Here is a 17858-nt window from a genome sequence, read left to right as displayed (position 1 = left end):
GTTATCACTGTATTTTCAGAGATACAATTGTTAGAATGGAGCATTGTGGGGAAAATGGATGTTTTCTAAGGTAGAAAAGTGTGTGAAGAACATGCATAACAAAGTTACTAGATTCCTCCATTCCAACAATACCAAATGCTGAGAAGTTCAAAGCCATGATAATGGTCTAATAGAGGGTAAGTTCAGAAAGGCTGCTATGCCTGTTAATATTGTTTTACCTTCTTCTCACATCTACTAGTGCACTTTCCCTGACTGTCCTGTACCCAGGCCAGCTCGCAATTTGGACTGCTTCCCTATACTTCCTTACCATCCTGACTTCAGGTAAGGGTTGTCAGAGGCAAGAGATAAGCAGGTGGATGGAGAAAATAGCAGATACATTACTCTTCTTCACTCTCTTCCTAATTCTGTGCTGATGATCTGGTAGAAGCCATTTTCCTCTATGAATGGCTTCTCTCTGGACAAATATGCCTCCATGTTGCCCATTCTCACTGGGCTTCAGTAACTTTTCTTGTGCCTTGTCTCTTTGACCTTAGGAGTGGCAATGTCTTCCACTATTTCTACTTCTGGGGACCTATCAATCATTTATTTGCTTAAATCCCAGTTGTATATTTTTAGCTATACTTTTATAACATGGCATTTATTCTAATGAAGTTAAATTTTGTTTCTTGTAAGTACCCTTATTAACATGATACAAAAGAATTTACTCATGATGATCTTTAAAACATCAATCATTTGAAAAATCAAACCACTTTCAATATAATGTCAACTTTCATCATATGTGATATAAACAAAGAAATAAGTGGAAAAGCAGGAAAAGAATGGTAGAAGGTATGCAGACACACACACAAAAAAAAAATCTTAAAAATCTCTGAATGCAAAACAGGATTTCTATTAATCGTGATTATTTTTTAAAAAAGCAAAAGAAAGTTTGATATTTTCCCCAGAAGTAAATACAAAATCTAGTACAAACAATTACAAAGGCACAACATGGTTGGTCTCTAGGTGGAACATACTGTCAACCTAGAAAGGGAACAAAAAACCTTAAGCAGAGTCTTCCTAGGATAAATAATTCTTGTTGTGCCCTTTTCTCTTCTCTATTTGACCTTGGAATAATAATTGCCTATCCTGTTCACTTATAAAAGAAAGAAATAGAAAAACCATTCAGAATTAGCTGAAAACAAAAGGTTAGTAGCATAAGATGCCTCATGATTAGCTGAGATGAAAAAAGATAACAAAAGCAGGCAGGTAGTATTCCAGGTATCCCTCAAATCTCATTTCATAAACCCATTTCTTAAAAAAAAAAGAAAGAAAAAGAAAGAAAGAAAAGAACTCTCTAGGTTAGGTAGTAAAGGAAGGTAAGACAAACTAGATAAAGCAGGCAGCCAAGATTGCAACGTTATCAGCCTCACTTTCTGAGATGCATCTCAAAATGTGTGTCTTAAACTCACTTGAAAGATATGGGAGGATCCTGAACCCAATACATATCACCAGCCAAGGCAAGCAAACTTGATAATAATTGATAATGCATGAAATATAAAACGGAAATAGCTGATAATAACTAAAATATCCCTAGGCCATATAAGCCTCTGTGTATACATAATATATTTATATGATGAAATTTCTGTGATATTCAAGAATTATGAAAGAAAATAACAAACTGAATACCAAAGGAAGCAGAATTAATGAATCAAACTAATAATGTAACTTAAGCAAAATAATTATCTTAACCACGATAAGAGAGGATATTGGAAACATAAAACAAAAAGCAGGAAAAACAAAGAACCAAGTGGAACCACTGAATATGAATATATATATGTATATGTGTATACATACATATATATATATATATATATATATATATATATATATAAAGTATAGTGTTTATATATAGTCTTATAATTATATATATATAATTGTTTAAAGAAAACAATCAGTGAAAGGATTAAATAAAATAATCTAGCTAGCAAATGTACTATTGAATGATAGATCATTACCAAATATTTCTTCCATAAACGTCAGGAATAAAGAGATGAAGTAATGAATGAAAAAGGAAATATTAAATGGAAATAGCTATTTTTTTAATTGTAATTGGACACAGTACCTTTATTTCATTTTTAATTTTTTTATGTGGTGTGAGAATCAAACCCAGGGCCTTGTGCGTGCTAGGCGAGCACTCTACCGCTGAGCCACAACCCTAGCCCCTGGAAATAGCTATTTTATGCCTATTTAAAAGACTTACTAGAATGAGAAGAAATAAAATTTTAAAAGGGAAAAATATTTGAAAAATAATGTAGGAAGAAATTTTGAGAATTAAAGACAGTCATAAAACTTCCAATTAAAAGAATTCCTAAAGAGCCAACAGGATACATTAACACACATACAAAAATATATATTTATGGTTTTACCATATTTATGGTTTAGTAAAATTAAAAAATCATATATAAGTAAAAAAATTCTGCATCCAGGAAGCAAAAGCATTTTACATGTAAAAAGAATATAATAGATGGAAAAAGATATGGCATAATGATTATAAACTGCTGACAAACAAAAATAACTTTGAATCTATAATTATATTGCTAGTTACACTATCATAGAAAAGTGGAACATATTTTCAGGGCAAAAAGGTGTGATACCTTTCTTGGCCCCTCAGAAAGGTCATGGGTGACTTGCCCCATAACAAAATACAGTTTAATCGAAGTTTTATATGACATGGAAGACTTTAGAATGAAGACACAAAGATCCAGAGAAAACTAGGCATATTTAGGCTTAGATTCAGTTAAAAAGAGTCAATCTTATAGAAATATGATTGTACAAAAAGGTATGCTCTAATCTTTTTGGATTCTCAGTCTTTCTGGGTAGCATTTTTCCTCTTAGTTTTGGGCAGCACCACTTCTGGAATGTGGATTTTGTGATCTACTATCAGACAAGGTAGGTCAGAGAACTGCTTCATGAACAATCTTACACAGAAAGGAAGAGGTAAGTCAGAGCAATATTTTCAGGTTTTATGGCCGGCTTTGAGGAAAAGGGTTCTAATTTTTACAACCTTTTTAGGTAAGAGGAATTTTAGTTTCTATGACTTGCTTTAGGCAAAAACAAGGATCAGGGAGCAGATGGAAGGACACAGGGCCTTGGTTCTGAGGTCTTTCAGTGTCCTTTAGATCAAAGCACTCAACATGCAAAGTGCCATACTTAGGCACTTCTCTGAGTCCCAACATTATAATCAAATATGTAAGTATGAATAAAGGAATAGTTGAAATAAAAGTAGCTCTTCAAAGCAATTTTGGAAAAATTGTATCCCCAAAAACTGACTTGGATATTTGACTTTCCTTTTTTATTTTTGGTAGTACTGGAGATTAAAGCTAGGGGTGCTTTACCACTGGCCTACACTCCCCACCATTTTTTATAATTTATTTTATTTTGATACAAGTGTTTGCTAAGTGGCTGAGTCTGACCTTGAACTTGGGATCCCTAGACCCTGGAATTATTGGCAAGTGCAATGACTAAAAATAATATAAGCAATGACTAAAAATAATATAAGCAATAACTAAAAATAATATAAAATAGCATTATCCACCAAAGTCCAGAACTAAAATTACAAGAAAGAAAGAAAGACCAAAGTGAAATGAAAACAGACCAAGATATTCTCTGGTTTGAAAGAAAGACATATATTTTAATGTGTTTTAGAAACTGAAAGGAAAATGTAAACACAAGATGAATCATTATAAAAGGAATAATTTCTAATAGAATATAAATGGAACATGGTGTCAGGCCAGCAAAATAGCATTCAGTGAAAGCAAATAGAAAATAAAAAAGAAGAAATAAAAGCTATATTAAGTAAAATACATGTTATAAGATTACAGAAATAAGTTTCAATACATAGTAATGATAAATCTATATTAATTTAACTTATCAACAAAAAAGGTTCCTGTATTAAACAAAAAACAAAATTCAAGAATAAATTGCCGGGCTGGGGATGTGGCTCAAGCGGTAGCGCGCTCGCCTGGCATGCATGCAGCCCGGGTTGGATCCTCAGCACCACATACAAACAAGGATGTTGTGTCTGCCAAAAACTGAAAAGTAAATATTAAAAAATTTCTCTCTCTCTCTCTCTCTCTCTCTCTCTCTCTCTCTCTCTCTCAAAAAAAATAAATATATTGCCTACAAGAGAGAAAATGTAATGAGAGATAAAAAAGACTGCAAATAAAAAATTTTATAAAAGCTGTACTATGCATGACAAACTTAAATCAAGAATAACATTTTACATTGATAAAGTGAAGATAATAGTAGAAAAATGCTTCAAAACATTATAAAAGACAAGTAGGAAAGTTTTATAATACCTATAGTACAATTAGCAATTATATCTACATATGCAATCTCAAAGAGATAAATAATTACTTTATATTTTAAAGAAATGCACCTAACTTTCTAGCACATATGATGCCTTTACAAAAGCAATATAGATATTGAGAAAAAATTATCAAAACAAATTTCAAATATTTAACATTTTGCAGACTATAATACATTTATATAATTCTATGAAATTATAAATTGATAACAAAAATCCATGTGTATAAAAACTAAAATATATGTGAAATAACTCTTGCTTAAAAGAAAAATCATTCTCTTTTCTATGGGGGGAAGGAGTTAAAGCATTTCTTGAAAGGCTATTTATATCACTGAATACATTCATGGAAATTACATAAATTATACATTAGCCATAAATAAACCTAGGTTAAAATTCAGAAAATATTGTGGACAACATTTTAAAACTCTAGCAAAAATTCTAGCAAAGAATTGAAGGTCCTTGCTCATGAATGGAAAAACTTCACAATGAGAAAATGGAAATTCTTTCTATCTATAAATTCAATGAAATTCCAACAAAATATTAGAATAATGGAGGGAATGGAAGGGGTTTCTCATACAGGTTTACAAAGGGACCTAGACTGAATAACTTGAACTGAGGTCCAAGTTGAACATAGGGTGTTCATTTCTAGGGAAGATGCTTAATATGGAATACTATACAAAGATGAAAGGTTAGGGCTTCATATATGACAAAGAAGACTTGAATAAGAAAAATTAAAAATGCAATAAGATACAAGGCAAAACCTGATCAATTAATAAAAACAAAAAACACTTCACATTTTTTCAGGGCTATATGTATATATAACTCTAATAAATGTAATTAAGAGTTATGTACAAGAGGAAAAGGGAGATGAAAAAGAATAGACATAGGTAATACATTGGAATAATAATAATTTCATTTTTCTTAAAAAAAGGTATATATAAACTAATGATGGTAGTTTGGGATAAACTGAAGAATAAAATCAGCCTGTACTCCTGAGTTAAAATAACAATAACAGTGACAAATATTTTAGCCTGCTGGCAATAAATTGAAATTTCACATATGATTCAAAACTCCCTAGCTTTCCTGCAAAGTCACTTGCTGAAAATTCTCAAAGGAAGATATTCACAGATGTTTTACAGCCCAATCTTAATGTCTTACTTTTTCAGAAGAGCCTCAGAGAGTGTGGAATTCCAATCGTCCACTGTAGTCAGTATTGTTCAAGGGCTAGCCCAATCTTCTTCACATTCATTAATCTAAACTCACTAAAAATCTCCCTGTTCAAATTCTGCTCCAGTTTTGGTTATTAGGATCAAAACTTTGTCTTTTGTTTGTTTTACTAAGATATTCTGTGATTCTTCTATTGTTTTTTTGATTATTTGCATTTGAATCCAGACTTCAGATTGAGAGTCATGGCTTAGAGAAAACTGAATTTTACTCCAAAAGAATATATTAAGTTAAAATAAAAATGAAAGTTTTATCAAAATGTCCTGCTGGGAAACCTAAGCTAGCTTTTCTAACAAGTATACTTTTAAAATAAAATTTTCTATAAGGTTGTTTTAATTCCTAATTAAAAGAAAAAAAGTGTATCTATTCTCTCACATTTAAAAAAAATCAATTTTGTAAATATTTTTAGAGTAGTTCATGTATTTAAAAGTACTTACAGATTTTATTTAGTACAAGAGCAAAGAATGAATGAAGGCTTACTTTGTTTTTCTCATTCTGGATTATGAGAAAATAATATATACAAGGATGGTCCTTATTGATAAAATGATAAAACAAGGAAAAAATATGAAAAAAAATTTACAGTGAAAACACACATAACTGATTTTAAAATTAACACTGTTTGTATACTTTCCCTGATCATCCACCTTATTTTTTGTTTGGTGCAGTTCAAAGTAAGTTGCAGACGTTGGTGAATCTCTTCCATGATACTTCAGCATGTATGTAATTAACTAGCATTGGATATTTATTTATCTTTTTAATCATCTTTTCAATTAAAATTAAGATGCAATGCAATGTGCAAGTCTTAAGATGTACCAGTCAATGAATTTTGACAAATGTAATCAAAGGTAATGAAGATATATTATCATTATGCCAGTGGTATAGGTAGTTTACAACTGGATATTCCATTGAAATGACATGTCTACAGGTACATTTCAGGCATAGAAACAAAATCATCTATGTCTTAATGAACAGTGTAGAATGACTCTAGCAAAATGTATATTTACTACCACGTGAAATGGATGTTGAAATTCAGCTGTCTTTTAAGGCAGAGCAGGAATACAGTAGCTGCATCTTAATAGCCTGTCCCCAAGTCCCCAATCAGGAACTTTCCATTCTATGCAATTGCAAATAGACATACACAAAGATAATCCTGTAGATGCATTGTACCTTTCATTGAATTATCTTGCTCTACAATCTAATTTGGATTTTTGTTTACTTATCTTAATCCATCACTCCCTCAGTGCAGGGAGATTATGTTACCAAGCACAGAGCATTGTCTGTATCAGGCCCTTTAATATGTAAGGGTTGAATTGTTTGAAATTTAAAGTTAGAAAAGAGGATCTCTTTCTAAGTTCGGATGATCTTTCAATATCCTTAGTAGATATTTGATTCTACCAGATATTTATTACCACCTTTTCCTTAAGAACATAAACATTCCCCAATTTACAGTGGCTTCATTTAAGTTTTTTTTTTTTTTTGACTTCAGATGGTGCAAAAGCAAAATGCATTAGGTAAGACCTGTCTTTTGAATTTTGAATTTTGATCTTTTCTTCCACCTAGAGATAACTCACTGTAGCCTCTATCTCCATGCTGGGCAGTGGCAGCTCCTAGCTCCTAGTCAGCCACTCAATCACCAGAGTAAACGACCAACACTCTGTGGTATAACATGTTGCTAAACTAGGATGTTTTGTAGGTTAGGTGTAGTAAATGCATTTTCTACTTACAATATTTCTTCATTGTAAGTTGAGTAGCAGCTGTAATTCCATTAGAATCATTGTTTACATCATATAAAATATATCTTATTTGAATATTATAAAATAAATAGCAATTGCATTTAGGGGAGGGGATTAGTTATTAATTTTAGCATTTTTCCTGAGAAACTTTTACTCCTCTCAGTAAAATGGTACATTGACTATCTGTAAAATGTTTCTTATGTAGTGCTTGAAATTCATCCCCCTAAATGATTACTACCAAAAGTGTGGTGTGAGAAATTAAGCTGCCATGTAAAAGGTGCAAACCAGCCCTAGGGCTCCTGTTTTCAATGTCATGCCCTTTGCTTCTGACCTGGGACACTAACAGCATAACTGCTGCATGCAATATTGTAATGAGTTGGTTTGTTCTTTACAGCTATGTAATTCCAAGTAGCTATAATTGGATTTTCCCACATTATATGTGTGGAGAAGCAAATATACTTTCTTGAGTACAGAAATTTGATAATTATGCATTGCTGCACCCCAGAGCACAGCTCAACTATGGATAGATAGAGGCTTTCATTCAACAGAGCTGTCAATCTGGCAGTTTTCAAAAATACTACATTCATGTTAAGAAGAAAAGTACGCTAAAAAGAAATGGAGTAAAATAAAGCTTTAAAATTTAAGAGTAGGTAAATAGATTTGACTATGATTATGAATTATTTGGGGGATATTTTCATGCAGATGACGCTGAAAAATAAGGTAAAGTTTTATGGTATAAACAAACAATGAAAGTGTTTATGTGTTAAAAAATGTATAGATGAGAAATCTATATATCTGTTATACTCTATTTTTGAATCTGGCTCAATGTTCCCATCAAATTACATAACATTTCATATTCTGACATTTTTTAATATTCATCTCTGGCAAAGAAGAAGAGGAAAGCATGGTAAACATTCCTTTTTAGAAGGTTGCACTGAGCAAGATGTTCCAAAATAAACTATAAATGAATTAGCTCAAGGGTGGTAAATTCAATTTAAATAATAAATTAGAAACATATCAGAAATTAGATTCTTCTGTTTTAGGGTAGCTTTAAAAACTTATTTCTGCCCAAGTCTGTTAATTCTGGCAATGTTTTTATTCAATCATATTTAAGTTAAACTGCAAATTACTTACTGAGTATATATTTGATTTACACGTACTCCACATTTGTCAATTCTCTGATAAAATTAATTGCTAAAATGTTTTATTGATAACTATTCTGGTAGATGAATCAGCCTAACCACTTTAATAGCTTAACCTCTGATTAAAACTCCTATAATCAATCCTTGACATAGAAATATCCCTTAATTAAATATTTCAAATAGGACCAAGTAATTGACAAAGTTTTAGTTACATGATATTAGTAATTTTGCAACATAACTAAAGTGGTTTTTTTAAGTTTAAATAAGCTAGGGAGATAGACTTTGTTGTGTTTTGCTAAAATTCTTTGAAATGTTTTGAAGAATGTTTATAATGTATAGCTGACTACATGCTTGTAACTGTGATTTCTCACTTTTAAGTGGGGATAACAAAATGTCACAAATATAATGCTTCTACATCTGCCTAAAAAAAACTGTAGACTAACAGTCCAAATCTCTCCAAAGCTGGTTGTTTTAATACCATGTGTATTTTTAAAAACATATCATCCCTTGGTAATTTTAGCATGAATTTCCCTCATAAGGATTTAAGTTTTACTTGTATTTATGTTTTAGTGGCTTTCAGAATGATGTTCTCAAGAAATTCTTGTTTGCTTTGTTTTTGAGAAAGACAGATCATGAATGAAAGCATTAGCAGAAAGATAACTTTCCATTTCTGAAAAATGTACCAAATCAGATATATTCTAGAAAATGGCCTCTAGGAAATTTGCAAGAGGAAGATAATTTTTTCATTGTTCTTTACTGTAAAAGAAGAGATTTGTTCCATTGGCAGGCAAACAAGTTTGAAATGAGCATAGGCAGGTAACACTTAATAGATTATAAAATTATGAATATCAAACAAAGATTCCAAAAGAAATTATAGAAATATAAGCAAGTAAAGGGTAATAACTAGATATTTATACCAGGCAATTACAACAGAGCCTGGTTCTAAGTGCCCAGGAGCAGTTCAAAATGGCGCTTCCTCTATGGGAAGGTTAAAGGAAACCCTGCTGAAGACATTTTTCAAAGGTTGATTCTGCCTGTGTGTGAGCACCAGAGGCCTATTAACACCCATGCTGGTCATTAGGAAAGCTTCTAAATAGACATGACATGAGGTCACGTGCTTTGTTGAGCTGGCTCATGTGGTTGTGGAAAAGCAGAAGAGGAAGCCATGTGCCAGAAGAAACCATATCCAAATAAACTTTAAAAGTATGCAGAACAACTGTCTTTAATAAATCCTTAATATTTTAGTGATTCATTAAAAGGAATCAGGCTTTACCTCTTCCCTTCCCCACAAAAAAGTTGGGAAGAATCGGTGTGATTTGTGATTTACACATCATCCTCTGGTTTTATAGAATTCCTAATAAATTTTTTGTATCTGCATAATATTTCTTGAAAGCTACTGTTTGCACTCACAGTTTTTGTTACAGTGCTTGAGTCTTAGAAAATTCTGGCTTGTAAGATATATATATATATATATTCATAATCTAGGATGACTGAATGTATTATTGTGACATTGCTTTCACATTTCTGAATTTGAACCAAGTTTACCCCATGAACTATAATAGATACATTTTGTTTTCCATCTTCTCTCTGAGTTTTACATCTGCTATAGTTTGGGTAGATGTATATCAAGGTTATCTACAATCTTCAGAAGAGCCAAGGACCTTCTGATTTGAGCTGAAATTCTTTGAAACTGCTTATGAGTCAGGACATATGTTTGTGGGCAGCTGGGTTTTGTGGCCAAATTTGAAGCACTTACTTCAAACTGGTGTATTCTACCATATGGAGAAATGGTCTCCAGCCAAAACATTTAATTAGCAGTGAATGGAGATGACCCTGTCTTTACTTGTGCCACATGTAAGTACAGAACACAGTGACAAAGCGAAGACAAGTAGACTTGCATACTAGACCAGGTCCTTGTCCCCGCCCATCTAGTCATGATAACACCCAATCTTATTTTAACATCCTCCCTCAATCCATTTTATTGCACTCCATGTGAAGACAAGCAATAGATACAGGGAAAATATATACATTTGGGAGCAAATAACACAATTTGGTTATCAATGCTTGCCTAACATGAAGCAACTTTCCAGAAAGCAGAAAACAGGAAAAAATGTTGAGAGCCACAGTTTAGTTAGAATGATGCCTGGCATTTTGCTAGAGGGAATGGTTGAAAGGTGACCCTGCTCTGGGATTAGGGCGGATCCTGCTGAGTTCTCATGGGGTTCCTGGAGAATTGGCAAGCCTCTGAGCCGGTGGAGGGAGTGTGTTCTGGCGAAGTTTGTGTAGAGTGCCGGTGAGAGTTCAGGAATAAAGAGTTGCTGTTTGAACCTACAAGGCTTTGTGGCGGCTCGGTTATTTTGTGCCCAGCCAGACTGCGGCAAAAAAACAAAAACCATAATCTTGCTTTCACAAGTGTAGGTGTTTTCATGGTTATTTTTATTAATTCTTTTTAAAGTTTGCATCCATTAGCACTGAAAATTTCATTGAGATACAAAGCAATATAAGAATAGAAGGGGGAATGTATCCAAACCCGGTGATGTGATTGCCTATTTCTTGACATTATTCTAGTTTCTGAGACAATCAGAAACATGATAAATAAAAAGTGCAGAGATCATAGAGCATCAGAAGGAACAAAACATCCATTAAGATAAGAAGGTCATTTCCTGGAAGAAATTCCTAAAGTAATATCAGAAAAGAAAGACTATCACCACAGGTTTCATTTAATAATATACTCACCAAAAATAGAGGAGATTAGCTGTAATATCTAACACAGAACATGCTTCAGTAATGAATTTCATTATATTTCTGTGAACAAAAAGAACCAGAAGGGAAAATGTAGCCAAAAAACATTAAAAAAAAAAGACCTAATTCAATACAGGAATGTCTCCTTAAATGATCAGCTCATCTCTTTTAAAATGAAAGAACAACAGAATTCCCAATCCAATTTATACCATCTGATATACTTCACATTTTGGTAACTCCAAGTTTTGAAAGAAAATGATTCTGGACACTATTATGGTCAAAGTAAGCTTATCGTACCTTATTTAACTACTCCAATTACTTGTAAAATTTACCTCAATTTGTCACAATACATGACAAATATACAGCCCTTAAGACAAGGTTGTCACAAAATCTTATATCAATTTCATCTGTTTAATATTTAAAAGCAGTAGAAACCTGATTACCATGATGTCATCATGATCTATTAAAAGATAGTGAAAGCAGTCAATTTTTTTTTATCATAGAATGTAAAATAATTGGTTTGCTTATGCTTTTCTATTCTCACTAACAATGAGCTGCACATTATTTTTGGCTAGGCATACTCTAAGAAAATGATGACAATTTTTTTCTAAGTTTCTTTTTTATTATACTTTCAAGCAAACAATCTTTAAGGATGGATTTCATTTTAAAAAGTCATTGTGGTTAAACAAATATTAATTACATGAAAATACACTCATTGATTTTGTAAAAGGCACATTTTAAAGGCAATATTCAGAAATGTCTGTCTGCTTCAATCACCCCATTCAGTGAGAGGGACCAATCCTCACAGTGGGAGCTGCCATCTTAATGACACTTCCCAGCAGGAACTCAGTTGGATGATGCAAACTAGGATGGAAAAGAATGTCTTTATGTTCAGAATGCATCCCAAATCAGAAAGATTCCAAGCTGTGGTGAAAGAGTCCCATGATTTATCTTCAAAGGCAAGCACTTTGTTAACTGAACAAGTTCTAACCAGATGTTAATTGAGCATAAAATTACAAAACTTGGCTAGCATCATGGCAGATTGTAAATCCACTAGGTAGAGGATAAGTTGACCTCTGTGTCCTACATTAAACCTAGCATGATTTGGGTGGTCTATAAATACAGAGTAAATGCAACTGGGAAATATTTGGAGTACCAAAAATACTTAAAAAAAAAACATGTCTATTAATGTTTTTTTTTTACTAATATTTTATTAGTAGTAATTGTTACAGAATTCTATTACTTCATAAAATACTTTTAAGATATAGAAATACATTCAACAATAACACAATAACTTCAATAATACAAGTTGGGTACTATTTTCTTATTTTGTAGGCAAATAATAAGAGACTCAGCACTCTTTCCCAGTCAGGAAAAAAAAAAAATCATGATATGAGGTAGCCCAGTGATTAAGTGGACCATAATCTTTTCTCAAAACTCTCAGAGGAAATATCTCTCTGAGTTGTCTAACATATTTCAACATAATTTGATCAGTAAATTCATATACACTCAGTTTTAATTTGGTTAACATTCAAGTCAATTAATCCATTAATATATATCCTATTTACTAGATACCTAAAATAGTTGTAGATGCTTTAAAAATCTAGAAAGTCAACAGCAGAAGTGCAGGCCTAGCCCAGATCCGCCCATGCCAGCCTGTGTGGGACCCAGGCTCACAGTAGGCCCTGTCCATTCTACCACAAGCAGACACCCTCTGGAGCCCAGCCTCTAGAATAGGACTGCCCCTTTCAACCAGCACACTACCACAGGAGCTCAGGCTGCCCTCACCCACTTGTGCAGGACCCAGGTCCAGAATCCACACTTCAACAAAGGAAGACACATAGACAACATGAAAAAAACAAGGAAACAAAATGCCCCAAGCAAACCAGGATACTATAATAACAGAACCCATGGACAGCGAAGTTGATGAAATGTCAGAGAAGGAGTTCATAAGGTTCATATTAAAATGATCTATGAATTAAAGAATGACCTAAGTGAGCAAATACACACAAAAATTGATTACTCCAACAAGGAGATAAGAGAGCAAATACAGGTAGCAAAAGATTACGTCAAGAGAGAGATAGAGACTCTGAAATGAAGGATACAATAAACAAAATAAAAATCTCAATAGAAAGCATCCAACAGACTAGATCATTTGGAAGAAAGAATGTCAGATAATGAAGACAAAGTATACAATCTGGAAAATAAAGTTGATCACACAGCAAAGATAGTAAGAAATCATGAACAGAATATCCAAGAATTATGGGACAGCATCAAAAGACCAAGAGTTATTAGGATAGAGAAAGGCACAGAGTTTCAAACCAAATGAATGCACAATCTCTTCAATGAGATAATACCAGAAAATTTCCCAAGCATGAAGAACAAATTGGAAAACCAAATACAAGAGGCTTATAGGACACCAAATGTACAAAATTACAACAGAGCTACACCAAGCCACATTATAATGAAAATGCCTTGCATACAGAAAAAGGATAGAATCTTAAAAGTCACAAGGGAGAGAAATCAGATCACATATAGGGAGAGACCAGACCCTCAAAGCCAGGAGATCATGGAACAACATCTACCAAGTTCTGAAAGAAAATAGATGCCAATCAAGAATCTTACACCCAATAACACTAAGCTTTAGATTTGATGATGAAATAAAAACCTTCTACAATAAACAAAAATTAAAAGAAATTACAACTAGAAAGCCTGCATTACAGAACATCCTCAGCAAAATATTCCAAGAAGAGGAAATGAAAAACCAGGATGAAAATTAGCAGAGGGAGGTTTACACTAAAGGAAAACATAATCAAAGGAGAAACCAATTCACATTAAATACCAAAAGTAAACAAAAATGGCTGGGAATACAAATCATGCCTCAATAATAACCCTACAGAATAATAACCTACAGAAATACAGAAGATAATTAGAAATTATTTTGAAAACTTGTACCTTAAATAAAATAGAAAATGTTGAAAGCATAGGCAAATTTCTAAAGTCATATGATTTGCCCAAATTGAATCACGATGATATACACAATTTAAACAGATAAATTTCAAGAGATGAAATAGAAGACCCCATCAGCACTCTACCTACCAAGAAAAGCCCAGGTCTAGTTAAATACACAGCAGAATTCTACAAGACCTTTAAAGAAGAACTAATACCAATACTCTTCAATTTATTTCAGAAAATAGAAAAAGAAGCAGCACTTCCAAACTCATTCTATGAGGCCAATCTCAATGGAATCACCCTGATTCCAAAACCAGGCAAAGTTACATCAAAAAAAGAAAACTTCAGACCAATATCTATAATGAACATAGATGCAAACATTTTCAGTAAAATTCTGGCAAATCAAATGCAAAAACACATCAAAAAGATCGTGCACCACAATCAAGTGGGATTCATCTCAGGGATGTAAAGGTGGTTCAACATATGGAAATTAATAAATCTAATTCATCATATCAATAGACTTAAAGATCAAAATCATATGATCATCTCAACAGATGCAGAAAAAGCATTTGACAAAATAAACCACCCCTTCATGTTCAAAACAACAAAAAAATTAGGGATAATAGGAAAATACCTCAACATCATAAAGGCTATCTATTGCTAAGCCCTAGGCCAACATCATTCTCAATAGAGAAAAAATGAAGGCATTCCCTCTAAAAACTGGAACAAGGCAGGGATGCCCTCTTTCACCATTTCTATTTAACACAGCTCTTGAAACACTGGCCAGAGCAATTAGACAGATGAAAGAAATGAAAGGGATACACACAGGAAAAGAAGAACTCAAATTGGCAATATTTGCTGATGATATGATTATATACAGAGAAGACTCAAAAAATTTCACCATCAAACTTCTAGAACTAATAAATGAAATCAACAAAGTAGCAGGATATGAAATCAACATCCATAAATCAAATGAATTTCTGTATATCAGTGACAAATCCTCAGAAAGAGAAACAAGGAAAACTATCCCATTTACAATGGCCTCAAAAAATTAAATAAACAAACAAACAAATAAATGAAATTCTTGGGAATCAACTTAATGAAAGAGGTGAAAGATCTATATAATAAAAATTACAGAACAATAAAAATAGAAGTCAAAGAAAACCTTAGAAGATGGAAAGATCTACCTTGCTCTTGAATAGGCAGAATTAATATTATCAAAATGACCATACTACCAAAAGCACTATACAGATTTAATGCAATTCCAAACAAAATCCCAATGGCATTCCTCATAGAAATAGAAAAAGCAGTCAAAAATTATCTGGAAAAATAAGAGACCCAGAATAGCTAAAGCAATCCTTAGCAGGAAGAGTGAAGCAGGTAGCATCACTATACCAGACCTTAAACTGTACTACAGAGCAATTATAACCCAAACTGCATGGTATTGGCACCGACACAGACTGGTAGACCAATGGTAAAGAATAGAGGACACAGAGACTAACCCACAAAATTACAATTACCTTATATTAGACAAAGGTGCCAAAAACTTGCATTGGAGAAAAGATAGCCTCTTCAACAAATGGTGCTGGGAAAACTGGAAATCCATATGCAACAAAATGAAATTAAACCCCTGTCTCTCACCATACACAAAACTCAACTCAAAATAGATCAAGGACCTAGGAATAAAACCAGAGACCCTGCATCTAATGGGAAAAAAAAGTAGGCCCTAATCTCCATCATGTGGGTTTAGAATCCAACTTCCTTAATAAAAACTCCTTTGACGTAAGAATTAAAATCAAGAATCAATAAATGTGTTGGGTTTAAACTAAAAAGTTTCTTCTCAGCAAAAGAAACAATCTATGAGTTGAATAGAGAGCATTTGGGGATCAATTCATAGTTTCCTCAATTGGAAATGCCTTACTCCCACTAGACTAACTTAAAAGTTTATCCAAAAGAACCAGAAGATATGCTGATTTTCCATGTTGTCTTACCTGATTTTGCAAGTCAGAAATACTTCTCTTCAAATAAAGTTCTTTAACACTCAGCTAATACCACTTACATATCATGGATTTTCTTTTTTTATATACTGTGTATCTATGTAACTATGCATTTGTGTACCTGCCTATTGGGTTATCTCTGTCTAGGTCTATCTATCTACCTATCTATCATCTGTTCATCCATCTACCTGCCAACCATATCTTGTTTCATCAAAATATTGACTCTAAAATATATACTTTTTTAAAATGTGGAGGATTTCCACTTGCCTTTATTTTGACACACACCGTACCTTGCAAATAATCAATTCCTGAATTTTAGATGCTGGTAAGTGCAATAGGGGAGGTCAAATGCAATCAAAATGTTGAGTAGGATAAACTATTGATTGATTAGAGAAACCTTTTTGAGAAAGTAATATTTGAATTGAAATAAAATATGAAAGCATTGTTGGTCAGTTTTTCATCACTGTGAGACAAATACTTGACAGATAAAATTGAAAAGATGATATGTTTATTTGGGCTCATGGTTTAAGAGTTTCAGTCCATGGTTGGCTGAGTTCATTGTTTTGAGGCAGATTATCATGGCAGAAGGGTGTTGCAGAGGAAAGCTGCTGAGCTCATGGCAACTGAGAAACAGAGAGAGAGAGAGAGAGAGAGAGAGAGAGAGAGAGAGAGAGAGAGAGAGAGAGAATATAATCCCCTAAGGCATATTTTCAGTGACCTACTCTCTCTAGTCGTACCCTGTTTGCCTATTGTTGCCACCAGTAATCTATTCAATTATTAATATCTACTAATATAATTATAGCTCTCATAATCCAGTATTTTCACCTCTGAACATTGCTGCATTGGGGATTATATTTACAACATACAAACTTTGAAGGAACATTTCATATCCAATTCATAATAAAACCTGATAAAGAAGGAAGTTTATTTTGGTTAGAATAAAGAGCATATACAAAGTAGGGAAATAAATTTAAAGAATCTGTACAAGCAACAGATCTGCACAATCATCATGCAGAGGTACAGTGGTTAGAGACAAGTTTGGACAGATAGGAAAACCTAAATATCTGTACTAATGAGATTGACAATGACAAAAACAATTAGAAAGTGCATTAAAAACTACATATTATTTATAATTGTATACCAAAATTATGTGAAATTGACCTTTTTGGAAATTAACCTGAGAGTGTTGTAGGAGTTCAGACAGTCTTTAATTGAATCCATTATGTAACCTATAAACTCTGACTATATGACTATATAATAGTGGATGGAAATATTGTATTTTTGATTTGAATAATGGCTTTCCCTCTTCAAAACAAAACTCAGGCTCTCCTCATTTACTCCAAAACTTTAAAATTCATCTAATTTAGTAACCTTGCTAAGTTACTTATTTTATTCCAGATTTTTCTCAGAGAATGACATTCATTTGGCATCTCTGCCTCTGAAACATGCAGAATTTAGGGTCACAGAGATGCCATTTTTAACAACATGCTCTACCACAGGTGGAAATTCTGAATGTCTATTGGGTTAATTGCTTCCAAAAGACAGATAGATCCAGGCATGGAGATGTATACCTGTAATACCTGTAACTCAGGAGACCCAGGTAGGAGTATCATAGTTTTGAGGCCAGCTTCATCAACTTAGTGATGCCTTGAGCAATTTAGAGAAACACTATCTCAAAATGAAAAAATAAAAATAATAAGAACCAGGGATGTAGTTCAGTGGT

Source organism: Marmota monax, unplaced genomic scaffold (genome assembly GCF_021218885.2).
Source record: "Marmota monax isolate L192 unplaced genomic scaffold, Marmota_monax_Labrador192_F-V1.1 WCK01_AAM20220418_F8-fsc00172, whole genome shotgun sequence".
In the NCBI taxonomy this organism is placed as follows: domain Eukaryota; kingdom Metazoa; phylum Chordata; class Mammalia; order Rodentia; family Sciuridae; genus Marmota; species Marmota monax.
This window is presented reverse-complemented; position numbering follows the sequence as displayed.